The sequence below is a fragment of the Bufo gargarizans genome, chromosome 2 (assembly GCF_014858855.1).
Source record: "Bufo gargarizans isolate SCDJY-AF-19 chromosome 2, ASM1485885v1, whole genome shotgun sequence".
NCBI classification, from domain to species: Eukaryota; Metazoa; Chordata; class Amphibia; order Anura; family Bufonidae; genus Bufo; species Bufo gargarizans.
In genome coordinates, this window is record NC_058081.1 from 317,694,575 (window position 1) to 317,712,486 (window position 17,912).

The window sequence follows — 17,912 nt, forward strand, 5'->3', positions numbered from 1 at the left end:
ACGCACCAATTATTGGGCCGATTATCGAGAACGACCGTTCATCAGGTGATCGTGTCGCTTGTGCAGGCACCACCAATCATGGCTTCTGGGCAGCAGATCATGTATTCCAAACAGCGATCTGCTGTTCAGAAGCCTTGATTCTGTTTGAGGACGTGTCCTCATACAGTGAAGGAGATGGCTTCATGTAAATGCAGTGTTATCCTTCACTGAACGAGCAGCCGACTGTCGGGAAGGAACGCCGACAATCGGCCGCTGTATTGCCCCATGTAAACGCAGCTTTAGTTGGTCTACTTTTGGAATGTTGAGGAGATGCATCACTCAATGATAAGAGCATATCTCCAGTGGTGAGAGAAACCACACCCAGCCGGCGCATGCGCAGGACTTAAAGCGATGTTGTGCCCACAATGGGCATTGCAGTGCGCATGGCCTGGCGATGCAGTGCGCAGGCGCAGAAACTTGGCCTTACCGAAGGATGACTAAAGGGAATAGGGGGACGGGGAAACAATAAAAAAAAAGGCAGAGCAGCCTGGGCTCCTACACAGTGAACGCCATCCCTGGGCACTTGCGAGTGCTCATTTGCATATAAATTAAACTTAGTTTTTCCAGCTTCTGCATGTGTAGAGAAAGAGACAATGGTACTATTATATTTATGTATAGGTGTTCTATAGGACAATATAAGCACTGTATATGGCCATATGGAGGTGACAGACTCCCTTTAAAGGAAGCTTTGTCACGTCAACCTGTATCTTCCGATTTGCTGCAGCTTTGATAGAACAGTATTTATTTGCATATATTCAGATAGATTAGATAGATCTCAGATTTCTATAAGAATGAAAAGTTAACCGCTTCCAGATCAGGCCATTTGCCCACTTCCTGACAATGCCAAATTTTGCAAATCTAACATGTTTTACTGTTGTAATAACTTTGGAATGCTTTTACTTATCCAAGCCATTTTCAGAATGTTTTTTCGTGACACGTTGTTCATCATGTTAATTGTAAATTTGAGTCAATATGTTTTACCTTTATTTATAAAAGAAAATCCAAAAGTTACCCAAAATTTAGAAAAATGCACTATTTTCTAAATTTTCATTTCTGCTTTTAAGACAGATAGTGACACTTCATAAAATACTTATTAATTAACATTCACTATGTGTCCACTTTAATCTATTTCTTCCTGTAACGCATCAAGGGTTAACAACAAAACAAACCTCACAATATTTATTACCCTGATTCTGCAGTTTGCAGAAACACCCCATATGTGGTCGTAAACTGCTGTATGGGAACACAGCAGGGCTCAGAAGACATGGAGCGCCATATGGTTTGTGGAGGGCAGATTTTCCTGAAATTGTCTTCAGGCACCATGTTGCAATTGAAGAGACCCTGGAGGTACCCCCACAGTGAAAACCCCCAAAAAGTTACCACATTTTGGAAACTACACCACCCAAGGAATTTTAACAGGGTGTAGTGAGCACTTTGAGCCAGCAGGCGTTCCATAGAATTTATAACACTTGGTGTCAGGATCACAGACTTAGATTCGTGCAACTGCGATCTCTGAAAGGACGTTTTAAAACATACATTCAGAGATAAACCCAACCGCCCAGGGCGTTTATAGTCAATAGGTGGTCGAGAAGTAGTTAAGCATAGTCTAGAAATTGTTTTGTACATTCATTTTAATGGATCATACACTACTTAGTTGCTCTACTATTAGCACTAGTGATGAGCAAAGTTATCAAAAATTCGATTCAGCTGCTTTTCAAAATTTCACTAAGTATTTAATTCATTACGAATTACTTTGTCACGAATTGGAATCACATTCCATTGTATGTAGCAGGCGCAATGATGGGGAACAGCGATGGCGCCGCCCCCTGTCATTGAACCCCTCAGAATTGAGGCCTTTCAGGGGTTAATCAGGGTCATGGAACGATGACATCATACATCAACGCGCACTAGATTTTGTGTGGTTTTATCAATCAAGATGGCCGCCACGGGCTCTCCGCAAACAAATGGATGAGGCGAGTATGTATTTTTTTTCCCGCCATTTCAGGAAAAATTGATTTGTTACCGCGAAAGGGAATTCGGCTTCGCGACAAATAGAATTTTTCCTGCAATTCAGATATAACTCAATTTGTTTGAGTTCGATTTGGTCATCTCTAATTAGCACCCACTGAAAGACTATGCATGGACCTGAAATGTTTGCATAAATAAATAGTATTATATAAATAGTATAAATGTTTGCATAAAGATTAGAAACTTTGTAATACAGGTATATCTTATCAGAGAATCAGACAGTGAAGGGTGAGCTGAAAACATATGTGGTGTCTTGTACATATGACTATCCACAATAAAAATATGAAGTACTGTAATTGCATTATTATTTGGAAGTACTGTGAATTTCTGAATTGCAGCTAATTTTGAAAAGTCACCTGGAGCTATAGGAATGCTGATTTTATCCATAGTAAAGGTTAGTGACTTCATGATTGGAGAGCTCTATAACACTTTTCATCTGAGAAAAATTGCATTTGCTGTCTTGATAATATTAAAGGTCTATTAATTATGGCTTTGGCTACATTAGTCTATTGCCTAACATGTGGGAGGCAAGGAACTACCCTAGATTTGATTTCAATTCAAAGATGCAGATGGTACAGTTAGGGAATACGATGAACATGTTACATGTGGGTGTTATGACAGGCTGAAATTATTCTATTATAGGAGAGAAGATTGGGTTTGTAATACTGTTATGTATGGGTAGCTCAAAACAGTGCAAATGTAAGAACTATGAATAATAATTGTGATGTCCACCATGACAAGGTCTAGAAGATCCAATGACATGTCAAGTTCATAATCAGCTATTCAGAAATGCCATGAATCTAGAATGTATCATAAAAATCTGATTATTTTCATTTCAAAAATGAATTTTATTGAAGATTGTGTTAAAAATTACATATACAAATGGAGTTAAAACAATTGAGTTGCTTGCAAAGCACAGCATAGCCACAGGTTTTGGTATGTAAATTTTGTGTGTTTTTGGAGGATCATCTGTGTAATGGCCTTGTTTTGAAAGTTCTGGATTTCTTTAAGCAGTAGTGTAAAAAATGGTAATTTATATTCATAGGCATCACATTCAAGAATATACAATGTATGAAGCTTCATCAGACTGAGTGATGATTATGGGGATCATTGATGGTATTTCAAGAAAACATATGCATAACTTATTCAACAAGTATTTAAAGGGATTCTGTCAGCTGGATTTTAGTAAACGCATCAAAACGCATTGCACCCGCGCTGAAAAAACTGAATAACTAAACGCAATTGCAGCCAAAACTGACTGAACTTGCTTGCAAAATGGTGCGAGTTTAACTGAACGCACCCTGAACGCATCCGGACCAAATCCGTCACGCTCGTGTGAACTCAGCCTAACAGAGCTTTTGACATCACCCCATCAATCTCCTTGATTTGTTTAAAAATATACTAGAATTACTGCCATCTGTCTTGTCATTTTGTAAAAAAATCGCTTTGATTAATATGGTAATTACCTCAGTAATATGCCCAAGGGGCTGTCCCTCTGGTTGGTGCCCAGCCCCTCCAATTCTAGGAGCCCAGCACTGCCCCACTGCTAATTATTCACTCCTTTCATCGCCGATGGTGCGCTGTAATCTCGAGCATGCGCCCTGGATCCACTGGTCAGTGCCTGTGCGGTGTCCTGGGAGCAGCCTCGGCGAACGAAGCGTGCATGCGCCACCTGTCTGCGTACTTCGCTCGTGGGTGCTGACCAGTGGATTCCGGGCGCATACGCCAGATTACAGTGCACCATCGGCAATGAGAGGAGTGAATAATTAGCAGTGGGGCGGTGCTGGTCTCCTAGAGAATGGACGCGGCTGGGCACCAATGGCCAGAGGGACAGCCGCTTGGGCACATTACTGAGGTAATTAGCATATTAATAAAAGTGTTTTTTTTTTTTTTACAAAATGACAAGACAGATGGGAGTAATACTGATATATTTTAAAACAAATCGAGGAGACTGATGTGGTGATGTCAAAAGCTCTGTTACTAAAATCCAGCTGACAGAATCCTTTTAATATAACTGTCCATCTGTGCAATCCTTATTTTCTTCAAGGAATCATTGGTGCCTTTGGAGTATAGGACTGTTTATATGCATCACTAATCACTCAGATAACAAAACTATGTGTGCCTTGGTATATCACCATACGTGGCAGTAAGCATGAGACATTATGTGCTGTGTAACACAAAAAATAAAGCTCACATTTTTTTGTTACTTTTCATTATATATTAAGCTAGCCATACACATGACACTAACAGCTGAACGCTTATTCAGCCATTAACTATTTCTAACGACTTGTCCATCAACATGCATGTTTGGCTCAACTAAGCATGTATATTTACTTCCCGGGAAGAGGGGAATGAGCCACTGCCGGACCTCTCGCAAGCGTGTTGAAATCCAGTATGCAGGATCCTTGTTTAAACGCCAACAACTGTTGTCAAGGAGGCCCCAATACACACAAGATCAAAAGTTAAAGAGATTGTCAGGCTCCAAAATCCACATTTTTTTTATTTGCTCCTAGCACTCCACATTTATGCCCTCAATATCTGTTTTTCATGCCTGTGCTTCCCTTCTCCCATCTGGGCATCAGAGCAGCTTGGCAGTAATGTTTACATCCAGCACTTCCTGTTTGCCTCACTAATATTTCTAAACAAACCTAGCCTGCCCTGCCTGCCACACTGTTCAGCCTGCAGTAACCATGTCTACTACACCTCCTCTCGCCATGTTACTACACCCATACTTGAGATTATGAAAAAATTGTCACTGAGAGAAATAGAAAGAGAAAAATATATTGAGAATATATTATTTACTGAGAAAGATTGAACAAGAAAGAAGTGAAATGAGGTTCTCCTTGTTCTTTAGCCCTGTGGAAATAAGATTCATTAATAAATACTTACCCCTCATTGCTCCACCAATCCATTTCACTCCATCTCCATTTGACTCCCACATGCTGCGGGATCTTCTGCCTGGGTCCTGACGATGTGCATGCTTCTTTTCCTGTTTTGCTATATTTATTACTTAGCAGCTGAAAAAAAAAAAAAAAAAAAAAAAAAGCACACACATCCAGTCAGGTCCTGGCTGGAAGGGCCCACAGCATGTGTCGAACATCAGCAGAGCAAGGGGTGGTTAAGTACTTTAGTAAAATTAGTAGCTTGATAAATATATGAAAAATTATAAAATTTTATTATAAATATATTCTTATCTATGCTATATTAGACACATAGGGGGAGATTTATCAAGACCGATTCTTCTTTCAACAATTACTATAAGGGACTAAGCAACGTTTTGAAGGGAAAAAACAGACACACTGACCTTTTGACTGTCTGGTTTAGCTATGTTATGTCTGAGGACTTGTTTATGTCTGGAAAAACTGCTTAGTCATTCTCAAAGACTTGTATTGAAAATCTATATAAGTCTATGACAAACTAAAATTGCAACAATGTCTCATTTTAGGCTGTGCTTCTCCACTCCACCCCTCCCACTAGAAGTTTCTCATTCAGCTAGAAACTGCATAAAATAGAGCAATCAGAGCCCCTAGTTGTTTGCAGATAGGGACTAGTGTTTAGTACGAGAGACTCTACCAGTCTGCAGATACGGACCACTGTTTAGTAGAAGAGACTCTACCAGACTGAACTAGTTACCAGACAAAGACACTGAGATGGGGGATACTCTGCAACAAACCCTCAGTCACCAGCCCTTTGACTGGAGAGCCAGCTGGACGACTGAGCCACAGACCCTGAACCACCTGCCCTTTGCCCAGGGTACCAGTCTTCTGAGAGAGAGACAGCGACAGCTAGCTCAGGCCATTCCTCAGCACAGAAACTTCTTCTGCCAGGGAGGAGACTGGAGAAGCCAGCTCAGTGCCTTGACTGTATTATTTTGCACTTGAGTTCCTCCAGTAAAAAAGCACACTAGTTTGTTGCAAATTAAATGTTAGATTATACTGTATTTGCCACAAGTTTTTTTATTTTTAGACATCATCATTATGCAAAATAAAAAGGCTTTTAACAGCTAAAAAGACATGAAAACTAAAAATGGATGACCAACAGAATGCGATAAGGCAACAAATGGTAAATGAACTGCTTTGGGAAGATTTTTGCTTTTTAGTGTTCCTGGCCCACCAGAGCACCAGATGATCCTGATATGGCTCTGATATCATAATAAACCCCAAAGATTCAAGGGGAAAAATATATATTTGGAGCTGGCTTTAGAGCTAATCACTTGCCTGTAGGCTCTATTTCTTTTCTTCAACACATATTACACTTTATTGATAATAAAAGGGGTGGGTCCCAAGAAAGATTTCCTCTGCTGGCCCAAGGAACTGCAGTCTGACACTAGTACTGCTGTTGGGTGAGAATCCCCATGGTGTTAAATATGTCATGCACAAACACATACTATAGCATTGTGATAACGGGAAAGATAAATAAATAAAGTAAAAAAAAAAGTAAGTACATAAAAGTAACACAATCAGCATATCCTTCCTCTATTCTCTGCTAAACCTCTATATTCACTGAACTTAAGAGGGTGTCGCCCATCATCTCCAAAGCCTAAAAGAATAAGCTTTATTCTGTTTCAGCTCATATCTTATACTTGCAAACTTTTTTTGGGTTATATTTTTTATTTTATTTTAATTTCCATTAAATTTTATTAAGAAATATTTAGATTAACATCCGACATTGCCCTAATTGTCCCATAAACACATATCTGGAGACTAGACCACATGTAATGGAACAAGTCTTCTTTGGGCACAACGATGTAAAGGAAAAACTGGCTTAGTTGCCCATAGCAACCAACCAGATTCCACCTTTCATTTTCCAAAGGAGCTGTAAAAAATGAAAGGTGGAATCTGATTGGTTTCTGTGGGCAACTATGCCAGTTCTACTTTACACCAGTTTGATAAATGACCTAATGGGTATTTAGAAATAAGTTATTTCAAGGGCAAGCATTTAGTGTTGAGTATGATTAAAGGGCTTGTCTCACTTCAGCAAATAGCATTTATCATGTAGACAAAGTTAATATAGGAAGACAGTTACTAATTTATTGTGATTGTCCATATTGCCTCCTTTGCTGACTAGATTCATTTTTCTGTCACATTATACACTGCTCATATCCATGGTTATGACCAACCTGCAATCCAGCAGTGGTAGTCGTGTTTGCACCCTATAGGAAAAAGTGCTGGAAACGAGCAGTGTATAATGTGATGGAAAATGAATGTAGCCAGCAAAGGAAGCAATATACAGTACAGACCAAAAGTTTGGACACAACTTCTCATTCAAAGAGTTTTCTTTATTTTCATGACTATGAGAATTGTAGATTCACACTGAAGGCATCTGTCACGGCTGAGGATGGGGAATACCCTCAGCCGTGCGATGGCGGAAGATGTTAATGGCTGCTCGGCCAGGACTACAGAACTAGGGAGCAGGTCACCGCCTAACGCATCCCTAATCCGACCCTAACTCCTAGCTGCATGAGCTGACCTTGAAGGTAGGAGGGCCCATGCTCAGGAACCTCGGATCCCTACTCATCCTCCGCCGATCCCTGAACTAGGAGCAGGGTAAGACAACCTGTTCCTTCTGGATACGGAGGTCTCACTGGCCAAGCTGCAAGGAAGAGGGGAAAACAAACAGGCCTATGGATATGGCAGGTGAACTGCACTAGTTCCAGCCACCTGCCACAGCCTTGCTTACTGGATCCCTGTGCTGGCAAGCTGATGTCCACACAATACAAAATGAACACAGCACACACACATGCACACACAGGAACCCAGATCCATAGCTGCACCAAATAACAAAAGGAACACATCAACTTAGCATCACATAAACTTATGACCACAAGGGTGGCCCCCACTGGCAGATGGAATAACCAGGAGGATGTCTCCAGCAAAACATGGCTGAAGAACCCCTCAGCTTCAGATCTCCAAAGAGGCTTTATAGCCCAAAGTGGCCATACCCACACAGACACACACAGGAGAGGGAATTAACCCTTCCAACACTAACCAGGGAAGTGAAACCACTTAAAGGGGAAAGTGCACACATAACAAAACCCTGTGCACACCAGACATACAGGAGACACACCTAACAGACAGGTTGCCAGGTGCAACCGCATGCACATTGCAGCAAGCTGCCTAGCACCAGCTCAGGCTTCTATACTGCGACAATACAAAACAACTTGTTGCCCGCGGCAGCCACAAGTGAGGCAACACACTAGCGGCCCTCACCTGTGGTTGAACAACCAAACCAAACCGCAGGCAACAGCATGCGGTTCAGGAGTCACGACCATGACCATGGCCGTGACTGCATCAAAACTATGAATTAACACATGTGGAATTATATACATAACAAAAAAGTGTGAAACAACTGAAAATATGTCATATTCTAGGTTCTTCAAAGTAGCCACCTTTTGCTTTGATTACTGCTTTGCACACTCTTGGCATTCTCTTGATGAGCTTCAAGAGGTAGTCACCTGAAATGGTTTTCACTTCACAGGTGTGCCCTGTCAGGTTTAATAAGTGGGATTTCTTGCCTTATAAATGGGGTTGGGACCATCAGTTGCGTTGTGGAGAAGTCAGGTGGATACACAGCTGATAGTCCTACTGAATAGACTGTTAGAATTTGTATTATGGCAAGAAAAAAGCAGCTAAGTAAAGAAAAACGAGTGGCCATCATTACTTTAAGAAATGAAGGTCAGTCAGTCCGAAAAATTGGAAACATTTTGAAAGTGTCCCCAAGTGCAGTTACAAAAACCATCAAGCGCTACAAAGAAACTGGCTCACATGCGGACTGCCCCAGGAAAGGAAGACCAAGAGTCACCTCTGCTGCGGAGGATAAGTTCATCCGAGTCACCAGCCTCAGAAATCGCAGGTTAACAGCAGCTCAGATTAAAGACCAGGTCAATGCCACACAGAGTTCTAGCAGCAGACACATCTCTAGAACAACTGTTAAGAGAAGACTGTGTGAATCAGGCCTTCATGGTAGAATATCTGCTAGGAAACCACTGCTGAGGACAGGCAGCAAGCAGAAGAGACTTGTTTGGGCAAAAGAACACAAGGAATGGACATTAGACCAGTGGAAATCTGTGCTTTGGTCTGATGAGTCCAAATTTGAGATCTTTGGTTCCAACCACCGTGTCTTTGTGCGACGCAGAAAAGGTGAACGGATAGACTCTACATGTCTGGTTCCCACCGTGAAGCATGGAGGAGGAGGTGTGATGGTGTGGGGGTGCTTTGCTGGTGACACTGTTGGGGATTTATTCAAAATTTAAGGCATACTGAACCAGCATAGCTACTACAGCATCTTGCAGCGGCATGCTATTCCATCCGGTTTGCGTTTAGTTGGACCATCATTTATTTTTCAACAGGACAATGACCCCAAACACACCTCCAGGCTGTGTAAGGGCTATTTGACCATGAAGGAGAGTGATGGGGTGCTGCACCAGATGACCTGGCCTCCACAGTCACCGGACCTGAACCCAATCGAGATGGTTTGGGGTGAGCTGGACCGCAGAGTGAAGGGAAAAGGGCCAACAAGTGCTAAGCATCTCTGGGAACTCCTTCAAGACTGTTGGAAGACCATTTCAGGTGACTACCTTATGAAGCTCATCAAGAGAATGCCAAGAGTGTGCAAAGCAGTAATCAAAGCAAATGGTGGCTACTTTGAAGAACCTAGAATATGACATATTTTCCGTTGTTTCACACTTTTTTGTTATGTATATAATTCCACATGTGTTAATTCATAGTTTTGATGCCTTCAGTGTGAAACAACAATTTTCATAGTCATGAAAATAAAGAAAACTCTTTGAATGAGAAGGTGTGTCCAAACGTTTGGTCTGTACTGTAGATAATCACAATACATTAGTAAGTGACTTGTTTTAACTTTCTCCACAGAAACCTAGTGCCAGCACACCCCAGCAGAAGATATGCAACAATCCAGCTCAGCGACACAACCAGTATAACACAGGAAGACTTGATCTTGGTTAAAAAGATTTTTAAGCGCAATATAACTTCATATTCCTCCCTTGTCCAGTGTTGTAGACTGTTAATTGCTCTTTGTAATTAATTCCTAACTTTGAGAATTACTGGCGCCGATTGCATGATGAACAAGCAACGATCGTTCATCGGGCAATCCAGATCTTTCAGCATGCTGAAAGATGAGGATTTACCGGGGGAAAATTGTCTAATTACCACTATACCACAAACCACTATACAGCATGGGGACAAGCGAAGTCATAGGCATCGCTCCTCCCCATGTTGCTGAGGAGATCGCCAGGGGCGGACTGACCATTCGGGCACTCAGCATGGACCGAGGGCCCGCGGCCACTAGGGGGCCTGCCAGGGGGGGACAGTTAATGATTAGTGTAGGTGCTTAACTGTAGCAAGTGGCAAAATAGAGCAATCAGAGCCCCTAGTTGTTTGCAGATAGGGACTAGTGTTTAGTACGAGAGACTCTACCAGTCTGCAGATACGGACCACTGTTTAGTAGAAGAGATTCTACCAGACTGAACGAGTTACCAGACAAAGACACTGAGATGGGGGATACTCTGCAACAAACCCTCAGTCACCAGCCCTTTGACTGGAGAGCCAGCTGGACGACTGAGCCACAGACCCTGAACCACCTGCCCTTTGCCCAGGGTACCAGTCTTCTGAGAGAGAGACAGCGACAGCTAGCTCAGGCCATTCCTCAGCACAGAAACTTCTTCTGCCAGGGAGGAGACTGGAGAAGCCAGCTCAGTGCCTTGACTGTATTATTTTGCACTTGAGTTCCTCCAGTAAAAAAGCACACTAGTTTGTTGCAAATTAAATGTTAGATTATACTGTATTTGCCACAAGTTTTTTTATTTTTAGACATCATCATTATGCAAAATAAAAAGGCTTTTAACAGCTAAAAAGACATGAAAACTAAAAATGGATGACCAACAGAATGCGATAAGGCAACAAATGGTAAATGAACTGCTTTGGGAAGATTTTTGCTTTTTAGTGTTCCTGGCCCACCAGAGCACCAGATGATCCTGATATGGCTCTGATATCATAATAAACCCCAAAGATTCAAGGGGAAAAATATATATTTGGAGCTGGCTTTAGAGCTAATCACTTGCCTGTAGGCTCTATTTCTTTTCTTCAACACATATTACACTTTATTGATAATAAAAGGGGTGGGTCCCAAGAAAGATTTCCTCTGCTGGCCCAAGGAACTGCAGTCTGACACTAGTACTGCTGTTGGGTGAGAATCCCCATGGTGTTAAATATGTCATGCACAAACACATACTATAGCATTGTGATAACGGGAAAGATAAATAAATAAAGCGCAATCTAACTTCATATTCCTCCCTTGTCCAGTGTTGTAGACTGTTAATTGCTCTTTGTAATTAATTCCTAACTTTGAGAATTACTGGCGCCGATTGCATGATGAACAAGCAACGATCGTTCATCGGGCAATCCAGATCTTTCAGCATGCTGAAAGATGAGGATTTACCGGGGGAAAATTGTCTAATTACCACTATACCACAAACCACTATACAGCATGGGGACAAGCGAAGTCATAGGCATCGCTCCTCCCCATGTTGCTGAGGAGATCGCCAGGGGCGGACTGACCATTCGGGCACTCAGCATGGACCGAGGGCCCGCGGCCACTAGGGGGCCTGCCAGGGGAGGACAGTTAATGATTAGTGTAGGTGCTTAACTGTAGCAAGTGGCGAGATGACTTGATCACCTCGCCACTTCACTTGCTATGGCTGCCGCAGCGCTGCCCAGTGCCTCCGTTTCCCTGCTCCTTGTGCTGCCTGGGTCCACCTTCCACCATGGTGGGCCCGCCTCCTCATACGTGCCATGCCATGCCTGCGCTCCACTCTCACTGCATCCCTATGCACGCACAGGCTATTGTTGTATGTAGCGAATCCAGCTACTTGTGCTCCCCTCCCCCCGCCAGCCCGGCCAGGAACAAATGAGGAGCTGTCGATCTGTAGAGGAACCGACAGCTCAACATGGCGGCTGTCCGAGCACCAGCCTCACCACAGCCTTCACTATCATCATCGCTGTAGGGATGTGTCACCTACTCAGCCCCCTCTACTATAACCCTGCTCCCCCCCCCCCCCCTTCCCCACTAGTGACCCTGTGTGTTCCTGTACGGAGAGGAGCCTGGCTGGAGTTTGGTGAGGCCTAGCTGTCTGTCTGTCCCTGTGTGTGTGTGTCTGTACCTGTGTGTGTGTGTCTGTCCCTGTGTGTCTCTTACTGTGTCTGTCACCATTACCATGCCGACAGTGTTCCTATGTCTTGACGCAGCTGCATCAGGACGTTCTGTGTGGGGCAAGAAGAAGAAAATGTAAGAGGAGGCAGCATGGAGTCCGTGGGAGAGGCACGGGGAGGCACACTAAGGATGTAGGTAACACTACCACATGATCTACACTAGTGTTTTCTGTGGTTTTACATAGGACTGCAGGTAACACTACCACATTATCAGGACTAGTGTTATCTGTGGTTTTACATAGGACTGCAGGTAACACTACCATGTTATCAGGACTGGTGTTATCTGTGGTTTTACATAGGACTGCAGGTAACACTACTACATTTTCTGTATTCAAATAGCGATCACTGTGTTATCTGTGTTGTTACATAGGACAGCAGGGGATATCTACTATATTATCTGTACTCAGAGTTATCACCGTATAGGGGGGCCCACTGAGACTTTATCGCCCAAGGGCCCACATGAGCCTGAAAAAATAGTGTACTGAACGTAAACGGCTGAATTAAAAAGCTTATAGGTACCTTCAGGCTGGTTTGGATTCCATGGCATCACCACCTCTAAAGACCCACCAGCTTTGTGACAAGCATGGTATACCCACAAGATCCAGTGCTTGTAGGGGCTAATAGCAACAGCTGATATTCTGTATGCTTCTGTAGAATATCAGGCTCACATATCCACATTTCTATAGCTCCGAATTGTTGTTTCTCTCTGTTGAGCAATTTTGAGCTAAAGAGGACTGTCACCTCTCCTGACATGTCTGTTTGGGTAACTACTTGAATCCCGCATGTAATAACAATTCTGGAAATCTATTCTTTTGACTCTATGTTGTGCCATTCTTGTATTATACCTGCTAGAAGTTTACTGTAGAATGCTTGCAATTTATTTGTAAAGGTAGTGCTGGGTGTTACCATTAGTGGGTGTGTCTGACTCTGTCCAGTCAGTGCTGCAGGTGTCAGACTGTGCAGGGACACACTCCCAACTGGTAATACCCTTCTGTACCTTTACTGCAAGCAGCTGATAATTCATTCATAACTTCTAGCAGGAATAATAAAGGAATGGCGCAGCATAGAGCAATAATAATAGATGCTCCAGAATTTTTATTACATGGGGAATGCAAGTAGCTACTGGAACAGACATGTCAGGAGAGGTGACAGGTCATCTTTAAAGGGGTTTTCCAGGATTTTAATATTGATGATCTATCCTCAGGATAGATAAAGGTGTTGTTGTTGTTTGACAAAGACTCGATTTGTAGAGTCGAAACGCGTCATTTGTTGTCCTGCATGTGGCAATAAAACAGAAGCTTTTTCATCTAATTCAACGAGTGTAATTTTCCATTTTAACCCCTTAGTGACCACCCATACGCATTCTTACAGCGGTCACTAAGGGGCCTTATGCTGGGCTGCCACTTTTTTGTGGCGGCCCAGTCTAAGTGCTGCACGAGTCCCCAGTACAGCAGGAAGCGAGGGCCCGACTATCACATGAGAGCCGCGGCCCTGCTCTAACAGCCCGGACCGGCAGGAATGACAATCCGGGCTGTTTAACACTTTACATGCTGCGGGCAATGGCGCCCACCGCATGTAAAGTGCTGACAAAGGGAGCGGATCGCGGACAAATGCGATCGCGGGGTGCCAATGTGTGTGAAGGCCCCAGACCAGCCTTGAGTAATTTTTAGCAGGCTGCACCTCTCTGGTGCAGCCTGCTGGCCAATGTCAGAATAGCACTGATATTAAAATGCAATGCACTATAGGGATAATGCATTGCATTTTAAAATCAATCAGAATGTTGTCTGTTATAGTCCCCTTGTGGGACTATTAGGTAGTAAAAAAAAAAATTCTACATTTATTCAATAAAAAAATCCCATAAAAAATTACCCTTTTTTTCCATTGAAAATACGCTTTTCAATGAAGAAAAATTGCAAAAAAAAAAAAAATCTCCCCTATATGTTTGGTATTTCCGTAACGACCCGGACTACATAAATATCACTTGAATGATCTCCTACGGTGAATGCCGTAAAAAAAAAAAAAAAGACAGAATTGCTCATTTATTCTTAGTTGCCACTGAAAAAAACTTAATAACAAGTGATCAAAAAGCGCCATTTACTTCAAAATTATGCCAATGAAAAATACAAGTCGTCCAGCAAAAATCAAGCCCTCACACAACTCCATAGAAATAAAAATAAAAAAGTTATGGGTCTTGGGAAGCGGCAATGCAAAAGCATTTTTTTCTTTTAAAATAAAGCAAAAAAATTGTAAAACAGAAAATAACTATATGTATTTGGTATCACTGTAATCAGAGTGACCTAGAGAATAAAACTATTATGTTATTTATACCGAAAAATAAACGCCATAAAATTTATAACATAAAAACGCTGTGGCAGAATTGCTGTTTTTCCCATCTCCCTCCCAGAAAGAGTTAATAAAAGTTAATCAGAAAGATATGTGTACCCCAAAATTGTGCCATTAGAAACTACAAATTGTCCCGCACAAAACAAGCCCTCATAAAGCTATATAGATGGAAAAATTAAAAAGTTATAGCTCTTGGAACGGGACAATAAAAAAAGAAAAATGTAAGGCCCAAAACAGGCTGGTCACTAAGAGGTTAATCTAACACAGCCAAAGAAAACTCAATATTTATTAGGCCTCATGCACACGACAGTATTGCTTTTTCAGTGTTTTGCGGTCCGTTTTTTACGGATCCGTTGTTCCGTTTTTTGTTTCCGTTGTGTTTCCGTTTCCTTTCCGTTTTTCCGTTCCGTTTTTCCGTATGCCATATACAGTATACAGTAATTACATAGAAAAAATTGGGCTGGGCATAACATTTTCAATAGATGGTTCAGGAAAAAACGGAACGGAAACGGAAGACATACGGATGCATTTCCGTATGTGTTCCGTTTTTTTTGCGGACCCATTGACTTGAATGGAGCCAAGCACCGTGATTTGCGGACAAGTATAGGACATGTTCTATCTTTTCACGGCACGGAAATACTGAAATACTGAAACGGAATGCACACTGAGACACTTCAGTATTTTTTGCTGAACCATTGAAATGAATGGTTCAGTATATGTTCCGTATACTGAGCTCAAAAAACGTCCAGTATACTGAACGCAAAATACTGTCGTGTGCATGAGCCCTTAACCTGATTCTGCAGTTTACAGAAACATCCCACATGTGGTGGTGAACGGTAAACTGTTGTATAGACACACGGCAGGGTGCAGAGGGAAAGGAGCGCCATTGGAGGGCAGATGTCGCTAGGATAATTTCAAGTTGCCATGTCACATTTGAAGACCCCCTTATGCACCCCTAAAGTAGAAACTCCCAAAAGTGACCCCATTTTGTAAACTACGGGCTGAGGTTAAAGTTGTTACTATTTTGCGGTACATATTATTTTGGAATGCTCGATATTACGCTTTTTGTGAGGCAAGGTAACAAAAAATGGCTGTTGTGGCACAGTTTTTATTGTTTGTTTTTTACAGAGTTCTCCTGACAGAATAGAGCATGTGTTGCTTTTATAGAGCAGGTTGATACAGATGTGTATTTTTGTTGTTGTTTCAGTCTTACATAAAAATGCATTTTTAAAAACGAAAAAAAATAAAAATCTGAAAGCTACATTTCTTTTATTTTTCTGCCGATCGTCTTGTGCTGGGGCTCTTTTTTTGAAGGAAGAGCTGACATTTTTATTGGTACCATTTTTGTGTACATATGATTTCTTGATCATTCATGATACTTTTTTTGGGCTAAGGTGACCAAAAAATTGATATTTTGGCAGTTTTTTTTTTTTTCAACAGCGGGTAGATCATGTGATATTTTTATAGAGCAGTTCATTACGAATGTAGCAATGCCTAATATGTCTACATTTTTTTATTTCAGTTTTAAACAATAAAAGCATTTGTGAAATAGAAATCATGTTTTTTGTGTCACCATTTTCTGACAGCAATTTTTTTTATTTTTCTGCTGATCGTCTTGTGTAGGGGCTCATTTTTTGCGGAAAGAGTTGACATTTTATAGGTAGCATTTTTGGGTACATATGATTTTTTTTGATCACTCAAAATTATACTTTATGTGGCAAGGTGACCAAAAAATTTGTTGTTTTGGCATTTTTTTATTTTATGGAATTCACCTTAGGGGTTAGATCATGTGATATTTTTAGAGAGCAGGTCATTATGGATGTGTAGATACCTAATATGTCTACCTTTTAATTTATTTATTTATTTCAGTTTTACACTATAAAAGCATTTTCTAAAGAAAATAAAATCATGTTTTAGTGTCTCCATTTTCCAAAAGCCATATATTTATTACCTTTCGGGCAATTGTCTTATTTAGGGGCTCATTTTGCGGGAAGAGATGATGGTTTGATTGGTACCATTTTGGGTTGTGTTTGACTTTTTGATCGCTTGGAATTACACTTTTTGTGATTAAGATGACCCAAAAAAATTTCATTTTTGGCACATTTTTTTTTTTTAACATTCACCTGAGGGGGTAGATCATGTGATATTTTTATAGAGCAGGTTGTTACGGACACGGTGATACTAAGGCCCGTTTCACGCAAGCGAGTTTTAGGAGAGAGATAGTACCCCCCTAAGCCTCACAGGCCTCTCATCGAGTCGAGCCAGTACTCTCTGCTCTGCACTGATGAGGGGCAATCACCCCGAAACAGCTGTCTGCAGATGAGGTGCTGGCTTATTTAATATCCAAGTCATGTCTCAGGCTTAGTTAAAGGCTGAACATTGACTTTTGAGGATAGCTGCCTTACATCTGGTGGCATTAGAGGCAGAGCTTGTTAAGAGCTCATTTGCATCCCTTTCCTCCCAATGGGTCTGTGTACTGTGTTGTTTTTCATGCATCATTTCTGCATGAAAATGTTTTGTCTGCTACTGGCCAAAAAACATTTGTCCTATACTAAATCGAGTGTGCGGATTACAAATCCGAAGTCAGAATTGTTGTAACACGTCACAAAATGTTGCTATGCATAAGTATGCCTAAATGAATTAAGCACTTGGAAAGCACTGAATAATTTTGAACAGAACAAGTATTACTCTAACAATTACCTGATCTATATCAAAGTTTGTGTAGTAAACAATGTATGAAAATACTGTTTTAACCTTCTCTTGCTTGATAGTAGATGGACAGGAAAGGTGAAACTACAGAATAAAACTGTAGTATTTAAGAACATAGATATCTATAGTATATGGCATAAGATACAGAGCAATCTTCTATACATACAGTACATAAGCTATCAGATACAAGAAACATCTAAAAAACTACAGTAAATGTCACATAGATAGTGTCCTTACCGATTGCTTGAAAACAGGCTGAATAACAGATGATGGGGCAGGAAACCCAGTGAGAAAGTGTGGCTCCTGAGACATAAGATGGCTGCTGCTTGCAATACAAGCGCAAGACTACAAAGAACCAGGAACTACCCACAATGCCCTGGAACTCCCATAATGCATAGGAAAAACAGGCTGGATGAAATACATGAAATCATCAGTAGATGGTGCTGTTACCATACAATATAATGCACATGAATTACAACACAGGTAATACAATGTCAAACTGATAAACACACAAACAACTGGATCTGCATCTGGGGACAGAACAGCAAAATTTCAAAAAGTCTA